This window comes from Pogoniulus pusillus, chromosome 29 (genome assembly GCF_015220805.1).
Source record: "Pogoniulus pusillus isolate bPogPus1 chromosome 29, bPogPus1.pri, whole genome shotgun sequence".
In the NCBI taxonomy this organism is placed as follows: domain Eukaryota; kingdom Metazoa; phylum Chordata; class Aves; order Piciformes; family Lybiidae; genus Pogoniulus; species Pogoniulus pusillus.
In genome coordinates this window covers 14971616-14988474 of record NC_087292.1, presented here as the reverse complement: position 1 = coordinate 14988474, position 16859 = coordinate 14971616, and the positions used below count along the sequence as shown (strand labels likewise).

The 16859-nt window shown below is 48.8% G+C and overlaps 1 long non-coding RNA gene across 2 annotated transcripts in view; it reads left to right on the top strand.

The window, feature by feature from the left end:
- Positions 1-307: 307 nt before the first annotated feature.
- Positions 308-16859, top strand: part of LOC135188205 (uncharacterized) — a 227934-nt gene continuing 211382 nt past the window's right edge. For both annotated transcript variants that reach the window (XR_010307608.1, XR_010307609.1), the window contains exon 1: positions 308-388. This is a non-coding gene — a long non-coding RNA (uncharacterized LOC135188205). The remainder of the gene's footprint in view (positions 389-16859) is intronic.

Below are 16859 nucleotides of genomic sequence, written 5' to 3'. Positions count from 1 at the left end.
GCGCTGGCCTTTCCTGTGACCTTCCTTCTGTGTGACCTTGGGTTTGCCCCACCACTAATCTGGAGAACCAGTTCTGGCCCCTCAACTATTTAACCCTTTAGGACTGTAGGTCTGATTTTGCTTGTGCCACCATGGAAGTAGAAAACCAGCTGTACAAGCAGGTCCTGCTGCTGCAGGGATGTCTGTAATTAAGAGAGGCAGGTGGGTACATTTAACTAAGGGTTTTTCCTGGGTCAGTCATTACAAACAGCTATCAAAGGTCATTGGAAACACTTGGGTGAGCTACTGCTGCCTTATATAGGTTGGACCACTCCAGCTCAGAGTGCAGCCAGCTTTGTGAAGTCAGGAAGAGGAGCTCCTTTCTTCTCTGTGATCCTTGAACCACCAGGTATTTGTGCTTATGAAGTCAGAAGGAAGTGGCTCTATCTTTAATTCTTGTTGTCTTAAACTGTTCCTTAGAAAGAATATTTTCTAGAGTGGGCCTCCAAGCTTTGGAGCAGCCAAAAGGTGGGTGGAGTATTTGGTTTAGTTTGGTTATTTGAGAAACTGCCATCCCAAATGAGAGAGTGCCTCTGTACCCTGGTGATTAGGTTCTGGTAGAGCTCTGCTTGCATTAATAGTCCTGTTTCTCTCCCTGTCAAACACTGTAAGGAGGGAACTTCATCTCAGTAAACCATCCAGTTTAAGTATTTGAACACTAAGTGGAAGTTTCTGGTGATCAAAGTCATTTCCTTGAATAATGTATTCATACATAAACCTGAAAGAAATGTCATAATTGCAATAAGGTGTCTCTGGGGAGTTTGGTTATCATGATATAATCACATCCCTGGAGAGGGAGAGGCACGAGGCATAGCCTTGTGCTTAATAACACCCCAAGGGTGTGATTATCTCATAGCAATCGCACCCTCATTGTGCCATGTGGCCTGAAGAGCTGCAACAGGGATGGAAAGCCATGAAATTGAAGCAGGGGCCACAAAAACATGGGAACTTTGGGTGCTGGGACATCAGTTTCTGCATTTACTTGCTAAGATGAAAAGCACAGATCTGGGAGCAGCAATGAAAAACAGCAGAGAGCGAAGCTGTTCTCTTGCAGTGCAAGAAAGAATGGGATGCAATATCTGTCCTCAGCCATCTGCTCTGCCTTGTCCTGCCTTCCCTCTTTTATTTGGTTAATTATTTATTTATTTAGTGGCTCTCTGTGTGTAATGCTCCAAGTTGAATTAACGTGGTCGGGGCTGGTTGTGACGCGGCACGGATCTGACAGCGTGTTGGCAAAGTGGCACGCTGCCTGCGGTACCTGGGCACAGGAGGCAGATTGCTTCCTTCTATGGAGAAAAGCTTGCAGGGGAGGCATGAGGGATGGAGGATGGGGAGCAGAGCAGCTCCCTTCAAACCTGCTTTTCCCCATCCTTCTCTCGTTGTCCTAAACTCTTGCTTCAGGGCAGTGGGTGGATAGGAGGCTCATGCTTGGGTAAGGAAGACAGGAGGATGCTGTGGTAGGTGGTAGCAGTGCTGGTTTTGTGAGAGGCTTAGAAACCTTAGGACCTTTCTCCTTGGTGTGGATCTGCTGATGGGTCTGTCAGTTGGATATGGAGGAGAGAGGTGCCTGCAACAAATTATATGGATTAAATCATAGAATGGTTTAGGTTGGAAGTGATATCAAAGCTGTGGTCAACAAAAGCAGCAAGATCATAGAAATGTAGCGTGGTTTGGGTTGTAAGAGACCTTAAAGATCATCTAGTTCCACCTTCCCATCGCCACAAGCAAAGACACCTTCCTCTAGACCAGGTTGCTCAATACCTCATTCAACCGGGCCTTGAACACCTCCAGGGAGGGAGCAGCCACAACCTCCCTGGGCAACCTGTGCCAGTGTCTCACCACCCTTACTTAAAGTACCCTTTCCTAAAATCAAGTTTGAATCTCCCCTCTGCCAGTTCAAACCCATTCCTCCTTGTCCTGTCATTACAAGACCTTGTCAATAGTCCCTCCTCAGCCTTCCTGTAGGCCCTCTTCAGATACTGCAAGGCCACTATAAGGTCTCCTCGAAGCCTTCTCTTCTCCAGGCTGCAGAGCCCCAGCTCTTGTAGCCTGTCCTCATAGCAGAGCTGCTGCAGCTCTCTCAGCATTGTTGTGGCCCACCTCTGGACTCGCTCCAACAGTTCCATGTCCTCCTTGTGTTTGGGGCTGCAGAACTGCACACTCCAGTGCTCCAGGTGGGGTATTGTCTTCTGTGCAGCCTCTCTTGGTTTCCAAGGGGTTGTGATGTGAAGAAAGGACATTATTAGCTCAAGAGGGGTTACAGAAAAGCAAGAGAGGGACTTTTTATGAGGGCTTGTGGTGACAGGCTTGAAACTAGAGCAGGGAAGATTTAGACTGGATGTTAGGAAGAGGCTCTTTAGGGTGAAGGTGGTGAGGCACTGGAACAGGTTACCCTAAGAAGTTGTGGACACCTCATTCCTGGAAGTGTTTAAGACCAGGTTGGATGATGCTTTGAGCAACCTGGTCTAGTGGGAGGTGTCCCTGCCCATGGCAGGGTGTTTGGAACTAGATGATCTTTAGTGTCCCTTCCAACTCAAGCCATTCTGTAACTCTGTCTGGGCATTCACTCTTTGCTCTGCTGCCACTGTTCCTCCCTGTGACTGCAGAGCATGGTGCAAGATCTAAAGACACTATTGCAGAGGCTGTTCTGACCAGTCTCAGCAATAAGTTGTGGCTAGGACAACTGGTGCAATAGTGACAGAAAAGCATTGAGGTTTGGTTGTGTTTGACCACGAGGGCAAGAGGTAAGAGTGAGGAATTCCCAGCTCAGCCCTATTGCTTGGAAAAGAGTCTGCTCAAGCTGCTTACAGAGGTGATTTCTGAAATCTCCTCCCATAGCCTTTCCTGGGAGGAAGCCCTGAAGTTGTACAATGCTTATGAGGAAAAGGGATGGTCAGAAAGGCAAGAGAGCCATGTTGTGGTCAGTGTTACCTCTAATTCTCAGGCACAGCCCATCTAAAACATAGCTGTATGAGCTCGATGCTGCAGAATTTGGTTAGAGGCACATACAGTTCATCAGGAAGAGTCAGTGTCTTGCTTCTGTAAGTCTTTTCTCTATCTCAGGGGCCGAAAAAAGGACTTTCTGCTCATAATATAGGAATAAAATGTCTGCCCAGGAAAAAAAAATTATGAAAAAGGTTTATAACTCTCCTCTTTGCTCTCTCTGCCCCAGCTCAACACACACAACCTTTGTGTGCAGGGAAAAGGCACCTCCTATGCTCACAGAAAACAGATCACATTTAGAGCTGTTTAAAAAAAAAAAAGAAAGAAGCAAAAATCCATTTTGTACTCTCTAAGGTTTGCAAAATCAGAGCCAGTTTGGCAGGGGAACATTTTTCCCACTGAAATCTGGGTGGTGGTTCTGTAGGTCTGGGGAAAAGACATTTCATTGTGTGCTTTGTGGTTTGTGGTGACTTAAATGTGGGTAGGAAGGAAGAGAAGGAGCAAAATTCCAGCAGTGCCACTGTGCAGCATTTCTGAGCTGCTTCTGATTGAGGCCTTAAGGGATCTGTAACAAAATGATTGCTGTTTCCTGTAGCACAGCCCCTGCCTGCCTTGCAGTGTGTCCTGGTATTGGTTTGCTTGGCTTTCAATGGCTGGGAAAGATGAGGGAAGAGTTTGGTAGCTAACAAGGTGCACATTGAATCATCTGGGGTGGCAGGTTTGTGGTTTTGAAGTCACACTGAAAACTGTGCTGCTGTTGGGTGTGCTTGGGATCACTCAGTACTTGCTTTGGGCACTCGATTCCTGTGTTTTCCCCAAGTGAGTGGCCATTTCTCCTCCACATCCTGCCTCTGCCCTTCACCATCCTGGCTGTCAGCTGAGGGACTTGATCTGGATTTTTCCTCCACTTTCCCTGAAGATGAGTCAGCAGTGCCCAGATGGGCAGCAGAGCCAATGGCATCCTGGTCCGGATCAGGAGCAGTGTGGGGAGCAGGACAAGGGAGGTTCTTCTGCCCCTGTGCTCAGCACTGCTCAGGCCACACCTTGAGTGTTGTGTCCGGTCCTGGGCTCCTCAATTCAAGAGAGATGCTGAGGTGCTGGAAGGTGTCCAGAGAAGAGAGATGAAACTGGGGAGGGGCCTGGAGCACAGCCCTGTGAGGAGAGGCTGAAGGAGCTGGGGGTGTGCAGCCTGCAGAAGAGGAGGCTCAGGGCAGACCTCATTGCTGTCTGCAGCTACCTGAACAGAGGTTGTAGCCAGGTGGGGTTGGGCTCTGCTGCCAGGCAGCCAGCAACAGAAGAAGGGGACACAGCCTCAAGCTGTGCTAGGGGAGGTCCAGATTGGATGTTAGGAGGAAGTTGTTAGCAGAGAGTGATTGGCATTGGAATGGGCTGCCCAGGGAGGTGGTGGAGTCACTGTCCCTGGAGGTGTTGAAGCAAACTCTGGCTGAGGCACTTAGTGCCATGGTGTGGTTGCTTGGCCAGGGCTGGGTGCTAGGTTGGACTGGCTGAGCTTGGAGGTCTCTTCCAACCTGCTGGATTCTCTGGTTTTCACTTATTTCCCAGGGCTGACAAAAGGTTGGTAACAGAGTCAGTAGGCTCTCACTGTCTCAGACCTCTGGTGATGGGCAGAGGTGGCATTTCTTTTGCAAATAGCTACTTCTGCATTTGGGGTACCAGAAAAGCTTTTCTAGAGCAATTCTTTTAATTCCTTTAATTTCTTTTAATTTGGCTGTGGGGGGTGGGGGAGGGAATAAACCACAAAACAACAAAATAAACAACAACCAAAAAAACTACTCCATGAGCAAATCTAGTGAGAAATCCTGGAGAAGAGAATAAAGTAGAACAAAGTGGAGAGGTTGGGTGCTTATTGCCTAGTCAGCGTATTAGATTTCTTCTCTACCATTTGAAATCCAGGAGCCCCCAAGGTGTAACTACCACACTTGATGTTTTCAGAGAGTCTAGGCAATTTCCACAAATTGAAAAATTATTTTAAGCTTCCAGGAGGTGTCAGGATGATGAAATGAGTAAATTCCATCTCTCTCTCTCTTTCTTTCTTTCTTTTTGAGGACAATTTCTTGCTGCTGTGCACAGTAGGGCTTATTTTTGTTTACTGTTAGGTGATGTCAGTGAGTTCTGAGGTGAGTTGTTCCTTGTTAAAATAACAGAATCATAGAATGGTCGAAGTTGGAAGGGAACTCAAGGATCATCCAGCTCCAACCCCACACCATAGGCAGGGACACCTCCCACTAGAGCAGGTGGCTCAAGGCCTCATCCAACCTGGTCTTGAACAACTCCAGGGAGGGAGTAGCCACAACCTCCCTGGGCAACCTGTGCCAAGGTCTCACCACCCTTACTGTAAAGAACTTCCTCCTAACATCTAGTCTAAACCTCCCCTCTGCTAGTTCAAACCCATTCCTCCTCATCCTGTCATTACAAGACCTTGTAAATAGTCCCTCCCCAGCCTTCCTGTGGGCCCCTTCAGATGTATATTTGATCTGAAGGAGGTGGGAGACAGGGAGGGAAGAAAAGGACATGTCTGGATGTAGCTCTAGCACAGGGCTGGCCAGGCTGACCACTCTTGCCAATGTCTCTTTAAGAAAGCTGTCTTCTCTCTTGCAATGTTAAAGTTGCTAAGGTAACTGTGCATTTTTTAGAGCACAGCAAAGTAAATAGGTACATGACCTGTATAAATTCTCAGTGCATAAATTACTGGAGCCCTCAAGCTAGACTAACTTAGACACTTCCATGTTTCCAAATGACTTTGGAGCTTCTCTGCATGTCTGATGCATAAGTATCTGAAGAGCATAAAATCAGTCAGCTTGGTAGAGACCTCCAAGCTCATCCAGTCCAACCTAGCACCCAGCCTGGGCCAAGCAACCAGACCATGGCACTAAGTGCCTCATGCAGTCTTGTCTTGAATGCCTCCAGGGACAGTGACTCCACTACCTCCCTGGGCAGCCCATTCCAATGCCAATCACTCTCTCTGACAACAACTTCCTCCTAACATCCAGCCTAGATCTCCCCTGGCTCAGCTTGAGACTGTGTCCCCTTCTGTTGCTGGGTGCCTGGCAGCAGAGCCCAACCCCACCTGGCTACAGCCTCCCTTCAGGTAGTTGTAGCCAGCAATGAGCTCTGCCCTGAGCCCCCTCTTCTCCAGGCTGCACACCTCCAGCTTCCTCAGCTTCTCCTCCATGGTTCATGCTGCAAAACCTGGGGCATGGCTTTCTCCTGTGGTTTTGATGCAAAGAGGATCCAGCATGGGCTGTAATGGGCCCTCAAGTAGAGGAAGAATGGGTGATTACCTATGTGTATATATACGTGTCATAGTATCCTTAAGGTTGGAAAAGACCACTAGGATCATCAAGTGGCCATGACTCAAAGTGCCACATCTACTCCTGGTTTTTGAACCCCTCCAGAGATGAGAACTCCACCACCTCCCTGGGCAGCTTGTTTCAATGCCTGACTGCTCTTGCAAAGAAGGAGTTTTTCCTAATATCCAGTCTAAAGTTCCCCTTGTGCAGTTTGAGGCCATTACCTCTTGCCCTGTTGGGAGAAGAGGCCAACACAGGCCTCCTTTCAGGTAGCTGTAGAGAGCCATCAGGTCCCCTCTCAGCTTCCTCTCTTTTGGGCTATGATACACATGGATATCATCCCAGCAGTCACAGCAATGAGAAGCTTCTGCCTGCTTCAACCCTGAGTCTACCTAGAAGTTACTTTTCTCATCCCTGCTGCCTCCACGGGTTTCTCCTCCCCTGTTGTCTAGGGGGTTTTGAGCACCCAGGAGCAATAAAGCCAGCTTTATCCTCAAAGACCACCCCCTTCCCCAGGTTACACCAGGGGAGGGTTAGGATGGACAAGAGGAACAATTTCTTCCCCTAAAGAGTTATCAGGCCCTGGAACAGGCTACGTAGGGCAGTAGTGAAGTCCCCATCCCTGGAGGGATTTCAAAGCTGCAGAGATGTGGTGCTGATGGACATGAGCTAGTAGTGATCTGGCAGTGCTGAGTTAATGGTTGGGCTTGATGATCTTACAGGTCTATTCCAGCCAATACAATTCTATGATTCTATGAATGGCCTTTGCCTGCCCAGGCTTGCATCCCAACAACTGTCATCAGCTCGCTCTGCGTGGAAGGGTTAGCATGAACCTTGTGTTTGGCAGACAAAGAGCCCAGATTCTTCCTGGAAGTCTGAGTGTTCTGCCTGCAGCTTTGCCTGCTCACATACCTGGGTGTGATTCCAGGAGTGTTAGAAATTCTGGCTGCAGAACTGGCAAGTCCAAGGCACTTGAGTGAGTCCTGCAGCATGTGCATGGGCCTAGGCAGCATCGCTCTCAGCGGCGTCGGTCAGTGGCAGCTCTGCTGGGTACCTCTTGTGCGCTTCTTGGGTCGCAGGAGGCTGGGTTGTCTTGGAAGAACTGAAGTTGAGCAGCTTCTGCTTTGATGCCAAATTCTCCAGCCCACATCCTCCTCCTTTGTCCTCTTGTGCTATTGTATTTTTGCAGCATCCCTGAGCTCAGAGTTGCTGGAGGGCAGAACGCAGCTCGGTTAATTTTATGCCTGCGCACACCGGCGCTGTGTCTGTGCACACAAATTGTCTGCCTGGCTTGGGAGCTGTGGTGGAGCTTTGGGTCCTGCTGTCTTCTGATAAAAGGTGTCACCCTCCTGATGGAGCTCCCTTGTACAGGAAAATGTGCACATACCCCACGCAACACATGTACAGTGAGCACTCAAGCTGTGGTAGGTCTGCTGCACATATGCTGCAAGCATCTCTTGACCACTTGCAGCAAACCCAAATGTGCTGAGCTGATCCATGTGCGCACAGGGGCCTCTCCCTGGGGATTTCTGGGTGTCCACCTGGTCAAAATTGTCATACTCCATCTGGACAAAATGCTCTGGAAGAGGAGCACAGAGTCATAGAATTGTTTGGGTTGGAAAAGGCCTCCAAGATCCTTGAGCCTAATTGCCAAACTAAGACCACCATGGCCCCTAAACCGTGTCCCCAGGTGCCATGTCCACATATGATTTGAACACCTCCAGGGACTCCACCACCTCCCTGGGCAGCCTGTTCCAATGCCTGACTGCTCTTGCAGGAAATGTTCTTGCAGAAACATGTGCAAATATCCAACCTAAACCTCCCCTGGCACAATTTCAGGCTATTTCCTGTCTTCTATCACTTGATGCTGGGAGAAGAGACCAGCTCCTGTGGATAGAGGCATACAGGACCAAGGGAGCCCTCACTTGATGGGACTTAACTGCTGATGTCATTTAGAGGGTGATAGGCACTTATTTCTAGCAATATCTGCTTGCTAACATCAGACTACCCACATGTGCCTGACAACATCCAGAACACAGCTCTGCAGTGAGGTCATGGACCACCGCGGGGAGCGCGGGACTGGCAGTGCCAGTTCCACAGGCTCTTTGTCAACAATACCATCTGCTGGATGGATCACTGCTTGGAAAGGGATGGCAGGACGTGGCATCTGACCATGACGTGCAAGACTTATTTTCATACTTACCTGTGGATACAGAAGGGCCTCTGTATAAAGAAATGTTTTGGCAAGGTGGTTGCTTACCCTCCTGCCCTGTTCATTTCCATGACGCCAGTGACTTGGTGTCTGGCTGAGAGTACTTGGATCTCCAAAGTGGAATCAGCCAGGGCTGAAATGGTCCCAAGGGATGCTAGGTTGGAGGAATAATTTAACTTGCTCCTTTGCTTTGGTTCCTTTTTTCTTTCTCCACCATCCTGTGGCACAGGAAGGTGTGAGCAGCCCAATGCTGACAGACCCCAATGGTGTCTGAAGGTAGGGGATCTGTTTGGAAGCAGGTTTCGAGTGCTGCTCCTTCCCAAGCAGCAGGGCTCAATGCATGGGCAGGTTCCCTCTTGCTGGTGACTCAGACTTTTCATCCTGAGGCTGCTGGTTCTTCCTTACATCTTGTGCTTTTGCAATGCTTGTGGCCACCAGAAGCTGGGGGAAAATGACCTGATAGTGCATCCCAGCAGAGAAAGTGGCCACTCCTTGTAGGCTAGACACTGAAGAAACCATTGCAGGAGGTTGAAGGAACTGCTCTGGGGAGAAGTCTGATACCACACCTGAACTGATCTGCTGTTTGCTCACTTTGTTGTACATTGCCTTGTTTTTAAGACAGAAATAAGTTGATCTGAACAAGTCCCATCTGCTTTAGCAGGGCTGGAGCTGGTAAGTTCTGGTACTGAGGCTCAGTGGAAAATACTGGAAAAGTTATGCAGAGATTTTATTTTTTTTTGAGCAAACCAACAGGAGGTGGGAACACTCCTTCCCTCACATTTCAAGGAGAGTTGCTGTCTTATGACTCCTTGCTGCAGTGAAAAGTTCTTCCTTTTCTTCAGGGCAGCAGCTTTGTGACCAGACTACTTTAAATCAAGTGAGAAAACTCAATGACTCCTCCTCTCCAAACCCTGCGGGCTGGGTCCTCATCCTGGGGCACTATCCATGGGTCTCCCACCCATGATGGGTGGCAAGGCTGTCCTTGGGGTGTGTGCAAGCTGTGTGTGTGGCATTTTTTTTCCCTTCAAATGGTGCACTATTTTCAGGAGGAGATGGACTGTGCTGGCGTGGGGCCAGAGGCAGCCCTCTCCTTGCCAGGAAGCCAGATGCATGGTCACATTGCCTGGCTCTCCCTGGCAAGGCTGGGAAAGCTTCAGCAGGTGTGATCAACCAGCAGGTTGAGAGCAGCCTCGGAGGTACCACTAGAGCTGTCGTCACACCGCCAGAGCCCCTGGACAGCAAATGTCACCACGTCCAGACAAACCCCTCCTTGGTGGGCACCTCTCCTTCCACACCCAGGCTGCTGCATCCTCCGCTGGGCTTCCCCGCTGTGGCTCGAAGGGATGGCTTTGGAGCAAGGAGCAGCAGCAGGATGAAAAGGCTTTTTCCCCCTCCCTTTTTTTCCATCTCCCCCCCCCAACCAAAGCCTTCCACCTCCTCAGCAATGTTGCAGAGAGAGCAGAGACTCACAGTCAGCAGACTGCAGTGACAGATGGCAGGTCATAAGCCCTCTCGCTAATCTAACACCGCAAAAGAAAATAGGGCTGGGGGTGATTCAGCTGCTAGGCCTCAAAGCGAGGGGATGCTGGGATAGCATGCTCCTCTGACATGTCCTTGAAGGATGCTGCTTCCCAGAGGGACCATCAGAACAAAAGTGAAGTGGGGGGGGGGGGGGGGGGGGGGAATGAAAGAAAAAGAAATGAAACAAGTCCGTTTGCGGAATAAGTAAGGCAAATTTTGCTCAAAAAATGGGTGATGTGCTCAGAGTCACTCTGAGTAATTGGATTTCTATTAGCAAGATGCAAATGCTGCTGATAGAATTCTCTAGCAGGCATAATTTGTGCTCTGGATCTGAAGCTAGCCAGGCATGGTCATCCTCCCATCTTTAATTGTCCACTGACCAGAGCTGTCTGCACCCCTGCATGGATTTCTTTCTCAAGCTGTCTCTTTGTATGCCTGGATCAGAAGGCAAACTGAACCCACTTAATTCAGCACAGCATTCTGGAAGCATTCACGTGGCAAGAGGAATTTCTTGGCATTTAGAAGCTGCCACTTGCATTTAAAAGTAATATTTCCTTATTTTACTTCCCCCCCCCCCCCCCCCCCCCCCCCCATAAAGAGTACAGGCTGCATCCTGAGCTGCCTGCTCCTGCTGGCAAACACCCATCCTGCTGGACTGGCAAAGCTTCTGACACCCTGTTGGAGGCCAATGTCAGAGGCTGTTGGTTGCTTCCATCCTACCATGAAATAGGTTTAAGGTCCAGGAGATGAGTTTTCACAGGAAAAAAAAAACTTGCTATGGATGTTTCTGGGCTGGATGTCCCCAGTGAATGCAGTGGGGCTCTTCACCAGGGCTAGGCAATTGTTAAGGAGGGGACAAATCAGACCTTAAGTGTCTGGGAGTTGGAACTGGATCAAAGGAAGTTCCACCAGAGAGAGAAAAAATAATTTTGAGCTATCCAGAGAGGTTGTGGAGTCTTCTGCCTGCAGGGAGGCTGTAGCCAGGTGGGGTTGGGCTATCCTCCCAGGTAACCAGCAACAGAAGAAGGGGACACAGTCTCAAGTTGTGCCAGCGGAGGTCTAGGCTGGATGTTGTTAGGAAGTTGTTGGCAGAGAGAGTGATTGGCATTGGAATGGGCTGCCCAGGGAGGTGGTGGAGTCGCCATGCCTGGAGGTGTTCAAGCAAAGGCTGCATGAGGCACTTAGTGCCATGGTCTGGTTGATTGGGCAGGGCTGGGTGCTAGGTTGGACTGGGTGAGCCTGGAGGTCTCTTCCCTGGACACTTTCCAGTATCACAACATCTCTCTTGACTTGAAGAGCCGAGAATTGGACATAGCATTCAAGGTGTGGCCTGACCAGTGTTGAGCATAGGGGCAGAATAATCTCTCATCTTACTGGCCACACTGCTCCTGAGCCAGGCCAGGATGCCATTGGCTCTCTTGGCCCCCTGGGCACACTGCTGCCTCTTCTTCAGCTATCTACCTGTACCCCCAGATCTCTTTCTTCCTGGCTGCTCTCCAGCCATTCTGTTCCCAGCCTGTAGTGCTGCTTGCTGTTGTTGTGGCCAAAGTGTAGAACCCTGCACATGGCCTTTTTAAATCCCATCCCAGCTTGCTCAAGGCCTCATCCAGCCTGACCTTGACCACCTTCAAGGAGGAGGCATCTGCAACCTCCCTGGGCAACCTGTGCCAGTGTCTCCTCACCTTCACTGGAAAGAATTTCTTCCTTATCTCCAGTCCAAACCTACTGTCTGCAAGATTTAATCCATTCTCTTTCCTCCTGTCACTACAATCCCTCATAAAAAGTTCATGCTGTTTTGAAGGTCTGTCCTGAAGTTTGTCTTCCTGCAGAGTTAAAATGACTTTATGCAGAAGTGATGTTTAAAAGCACCAAGCAATGGGATGCTTCTACTTCAGTGACGTTCAAACAAATATAGATGTTCAAGTGAAGGGTTGGGATGAAGCTAGAGCCACGTGGTGTGTAAAGACAATCCTCCAGGAGGTGAAGTGAGGAGAGAAGAGCTGGCTCTTGCTTTGTTTTGTCCTTGAAGTTAAACTCCTTAGCAACTCCATGTAGCCAAAAGAGGGTTGTCATGAGCTAAGGACCAGCTTCTCTAGCATTTGGGTTCAGAATGAGTGTAAATAACTCTGTGTGCAGGTGGAGGGCAAGGTCAGAGAAGACATTCTGATTTCTCCTAGCTCCAACAAGCCTTGCAAGCTGTGCAGCTCTAGTTCATATTCCAGCTCAATCTTTTTCCAGACTACATTTCTAATGACCTGATCATTGATCTGATGGGAAAGGTCCATTTAAAGGTGCAAAACCACCAACAGATGACTAAATGTAACGATTCTTATGACTGCTCTTCAGAGAAGATTTAGCCTTTCTGAAATCCAATATGGATCAACCTTTGCACCTGGGAGCTATAGAAAGGCAACCCTTTGCTAAATGCTCTGACCTTTGCATTGTAACTTGGTCCTGGGAGGAGATACCTTGGAAAATACTTTCACCAACTTTTTGTCTAGGCAGATTGCAGCAGAGATGGTTGAAATGGACAAAGAGGTTTGGGGTCTTTTTTTCCTCAGTAATGACATATTGGCAAGAATGTAGATTCTTTTAGGTATAAATGTCATCAAATAATGCCTTTTCTTAATGATGTGGGGGCTTGGGTTCATCTGACCAGGGGCAAGTTCTTACTGAGAACCTGTTGTGCTGTTTGGGAGTCATAGGAGAGTCAGCAGAAACTATTTCTAGCTGCTCCAAACTCCAGAGGAGTGGTTTATGGCTAAACTTGTTCTTGAGAAATCCAATTCTTCCCACCCTTATACCCACTAAGAAGTGATCTGGGAAAATAAGTGACAATGCCTACAAGAATGGTAGAATCAACCAGATTGGAAGGGGCCTCCAAGATCATCCAGTCTCAACCTGTCACACAGCCTTGTCCAATCAACCAGACCATGGCGTTAAGTGTCCCATCCACTGTCTTTTAGAATGCCTCCAGGCACAGTGACTCCACCACCTCCCTGGGCAGCCCATTCCAATGCCAGTCACTCTCTCTGCCAACAACTTCCTCCTAACCTCCAGCCTAGGCCTCTCCTGGCACATCTTGAGACTGTGTCCCCTTCTTCTGTTGCTGGTTGCCTGGGAGGAGAGCCCAACCCCATATGGCTACAACCTCCCTTCAGGTAGTTGTAGACTATTCTAGAAAGCTAGGGAAAGACTTTTTGCAAGGGCTTGGTGTGATAGGACAAGAAAGAACAGATTGAAGCTTGAGAAGGGCAGATTTCAACTGGGTATTAAGAAGAAATTCTTTCCAGTGAGGGTGAGTAGACACTGGCACAGGTGGCCCAGGGAAAATGTGGATGCCTCCTCCCTGGAGGTGTGTAAAGCCAGGTTGGATGAGGCCTTGAGCAACCTGTTCTAGTGGGATGTGTCCCTACCTATGGCAGGGGGTTGGAACTGGTTGATCTTTGAGGTCCCTTCCAACCCATTCTGTGCAGAGAGGTGTCCTTCAGCTTGCCCACTCTGCTGTTGGAATACTGAAATCAATAGGGTAGTGGAAAATAAAGCCAATCTAGAAGGGAGGTGAACACAAAAAGACTTAAATGCAGGATCCTGATTTTAGAGCCCTCCTAATGTAATTGTAGCCAAGGCAGTGGAGGTGAAAGAGCTGCTGGTGTCAGCTGTGTGATGGTAATAATAAGTAGTAAAAATAGTGGCAGAGCTGAAGGAAGGAGGCTGGGCGAGGGAACTCTGGCCGTGTGAGTTGGTTTGTGTAATTCCCTCAGCTCTCCTTATCTCCCTGTGCCTTTGGTTGGCATATCAGGCAGACAAAGAGCTTAACACAACTTGGCATAGCAACTGGGGAAAGTGTTTAAAATTTCCAGCAACTGGAACAATTAAGTGAGCTCTCGAACGAGGGAGAATAGTTGTCCCCTTAGGATTCCTATCGCTGAAGGATAACATTGCCAGGCTTTGTCCAGCAAGAGATGTCACTTCATTTACAGAGATCCTCACAATGCTGAGGTATATTGGATATTGGTTATTATATGTGAAAGACTATCAGGAGTCATCTCTGCTGGGCTAATTGTTCCTGGGTTTGGGGCTGATGGAATTTTAATTTCAGTGGTGCTGAAGTTTCCCAGGATTATAAAAGATGATGAAAAAGCTTTGAGAAGGAGCAATAATGCCCCAGATTCCAGGAGTTTATTAAGGGTGGAGTTAAAGGCATCCCTGCAGAAAATAGCTTCCTGAACTGGGACTTCCTGCTGTCAGCTGGTCCTTTTGGGATGGGAGAGGAATGTCCTCTACCAGAGAGTGCCGTCATGAGGGCTTGGTTCCTTGGCAGTTGTGGCAACATCACCGCCTTTGGTGGTGCTTTTCATAGCTTGCAAACAAACCAACCAAAAGGGAGAAGGAAGGAGGGAATGGGGGAGAAGGTAAAAGAAGAAAGAAGGGAATGAAGGAGAAGAAAGAAGGAGGAAATGAAGGAGAAGGAAAAAGAAGGGAATAAAGGAGAAGAAAAAGGAAGAAAGGAGAAGGGAGAAGAAGGGAAAGGAGGAGAATGAAAGAGGGAAGAAAGGAGAAGGGAGAAGAAGGGAAAGGAGGAGAATGAAAGAAGAAAGAAGGGAATGAAGGAGAAGAAAGAAGGGAAAAGAGGAGAAAGGAGAAGGAAAAAGGGAATGAAGGAGAAGAAAGAAGGGAAAGGAGGAGAAGGAAGGAGAAGGAAAAAGAAGAAAGAAGGGAATGAAGGAGAAGAAAAAGGAGAAGAAAGAAGAAGGGGCAGGAGGAGAAAGGAGAAGGAAGGAGGAAAAGGGGAGAGAGAAGGAAAAGGAGGAGAAAGGAGAAGGAGGGAATGAAGGAGAAGAGAGAAGGAAAAGGAGGAAGTGCTGCCCTATTTTGTGTCGCTGCTGATCTTCTCGTTCTTTTATTTAAGGTTTCTTCCCTTCCGCTGCTTCCCTTCATTGCAGCAGCACTGAGGATGTGTCATGCCTTCCCAACCCACTCCCCTTGGATAGGGTGTGTGTGGGGGAAATAAATGGAAAGGGGTGGGGAAAGGAAGAGAAGCAACAAAATCACTCTGTGGCACTGTATAAATAGTTGCTGTATTATAAAGTAAAAAGAAAAGCAGCACTCTGAAGATTTTTGGGCTCAAAACATACCAAAGGAAACGTAAAGCAGAATTAAAACCCAGTCAGTATTCTCGTTGTCAGCAGATATTTTGTCACTGCAAAGCAGCTCCTCAAAGGAACATTGCGCAGCAGCAGCCCAAGGAAGCAAGAAGCTCTGGCGTTTGCTTAAAAGGGAAGAGCAGGGACATCTTCAAACCACAGTAATGGGTCCCTGGGGTTCCTCTGAAGTCTGATAGTGGCACCAACGTTTCCTCTGAAGTTGGAGGCTAGCAGGTTGTTAAAACTTGCTGGGGGTTTAACTGCAGCAAGTGTTTGCTGGAGTTTGTGGAGCGGTCTTAAAAATCACTTCTCCATCACCACCTCCTTTCCCCCTCCCTGTTGTTTCTTTTGAAATGCAAAAAAAAAAACCCCTCCAAAACACCAACAAAAACCATCCCCCTTAAAAAAACAAAACCCCAACCCACCCAACTTCCAGATATCAATAAAGAAATGAGAGAGGAAAACACTGTCATTATAGCCAAAAAGCTGGCACAGTGCCTGCTGTATAAACCTGTTATTTTGGTAACGTAGAGTTCGGTACTGGAATAATTCTCTGGGTGGAAACTTGGCAAATAGGATCTCAGCCTGGGAGCTAATCTTTTTCTTTCTTCCTCCTGTAATAATGCTGTTTCTTCTTCTTCTTCTCCACAGATTTAGCCATTTTAAAGTTGTGCATCCTATTACCGAGATTGTGTATGCACAAATGACCTATGTTATGGGTCTCTGGGGTGATGTGAATGTAGACAAGAGATCTGCATGTTAGATTAAAACCCCTTTGCTGGAAAATTGGTACCCTGTAGATTCAGATACAATTAGCCTTGATCTGAACTGCTGCCACGATGGGAACAGGCTATAGCTAAGGGTGGTATGAAAGGATTGGAGCCCAGGAGACCCCAGGAAGTGTCTTGAGGATCCAGCTTTTGGGCTGCTGTGTGCTGGGTAATATTTCTGGCTTGACTCCCTCCTATTTCAATCTTGAATAGCAGCACTTCCATTCCCTCCTTCTCCCTTCTCCCCCATTCCCTCCTTCTCCCTTCTCCCCCATTCCCTCCTTCTCCCTTCTCCCCCATTCCCTCCTTCTCCCTTCTCCCCCATTCCCTCCTTCTCCCTTCTCCCCCATTCCCTCCTTCTCCCTTCTCCCCCATTCCCTCCTTCTCCCTTCTCCCCCATTCCCTCCTTCTCCCTTCTCCCCCATTCCCTCCTTCTCCCTTCTCCCCCATTCCCTCCTTCTCCCTTCTCCCCCATTCCCTCCTTCTCCCTTCTCCCCCATTCCCTCCTTCTCCCTTCTCCCCCATTCCCTCCTTCTCCCTTCTCCCCCATTCCCTCCTTCTCCCTTCTCCCCCATTCCCTCCTTCTCCCTTCTCCCCCATTCCCTCCTTCTCCCTTCTCCCCCATTCCCTCCTTCTCCCTTCTCCCCCATTCCCTCCTTCTCCCTTCTCCCCCATTCCCTCCTTCTCCCTTCTCCCCCATTCCCTCCTTCTCCCTTCTCCCCCATTCCCTCCTTCTCCCTTCTCCCCCATTCCCTCCTTCTCCCTTCTCCCCCATTCCCTCCTTCTCCCTTCTCCCCCATTCCCTCCTTCTCCCTTCTCCCCCATTCCCTCCTTCTCCCTTCTCCCCCATTCCCTCCTTCTCCCTTCTCCCCCATTCCCTCCTTCTCCCTTCTCCCCCATTCCCTCCTTCTCCCTT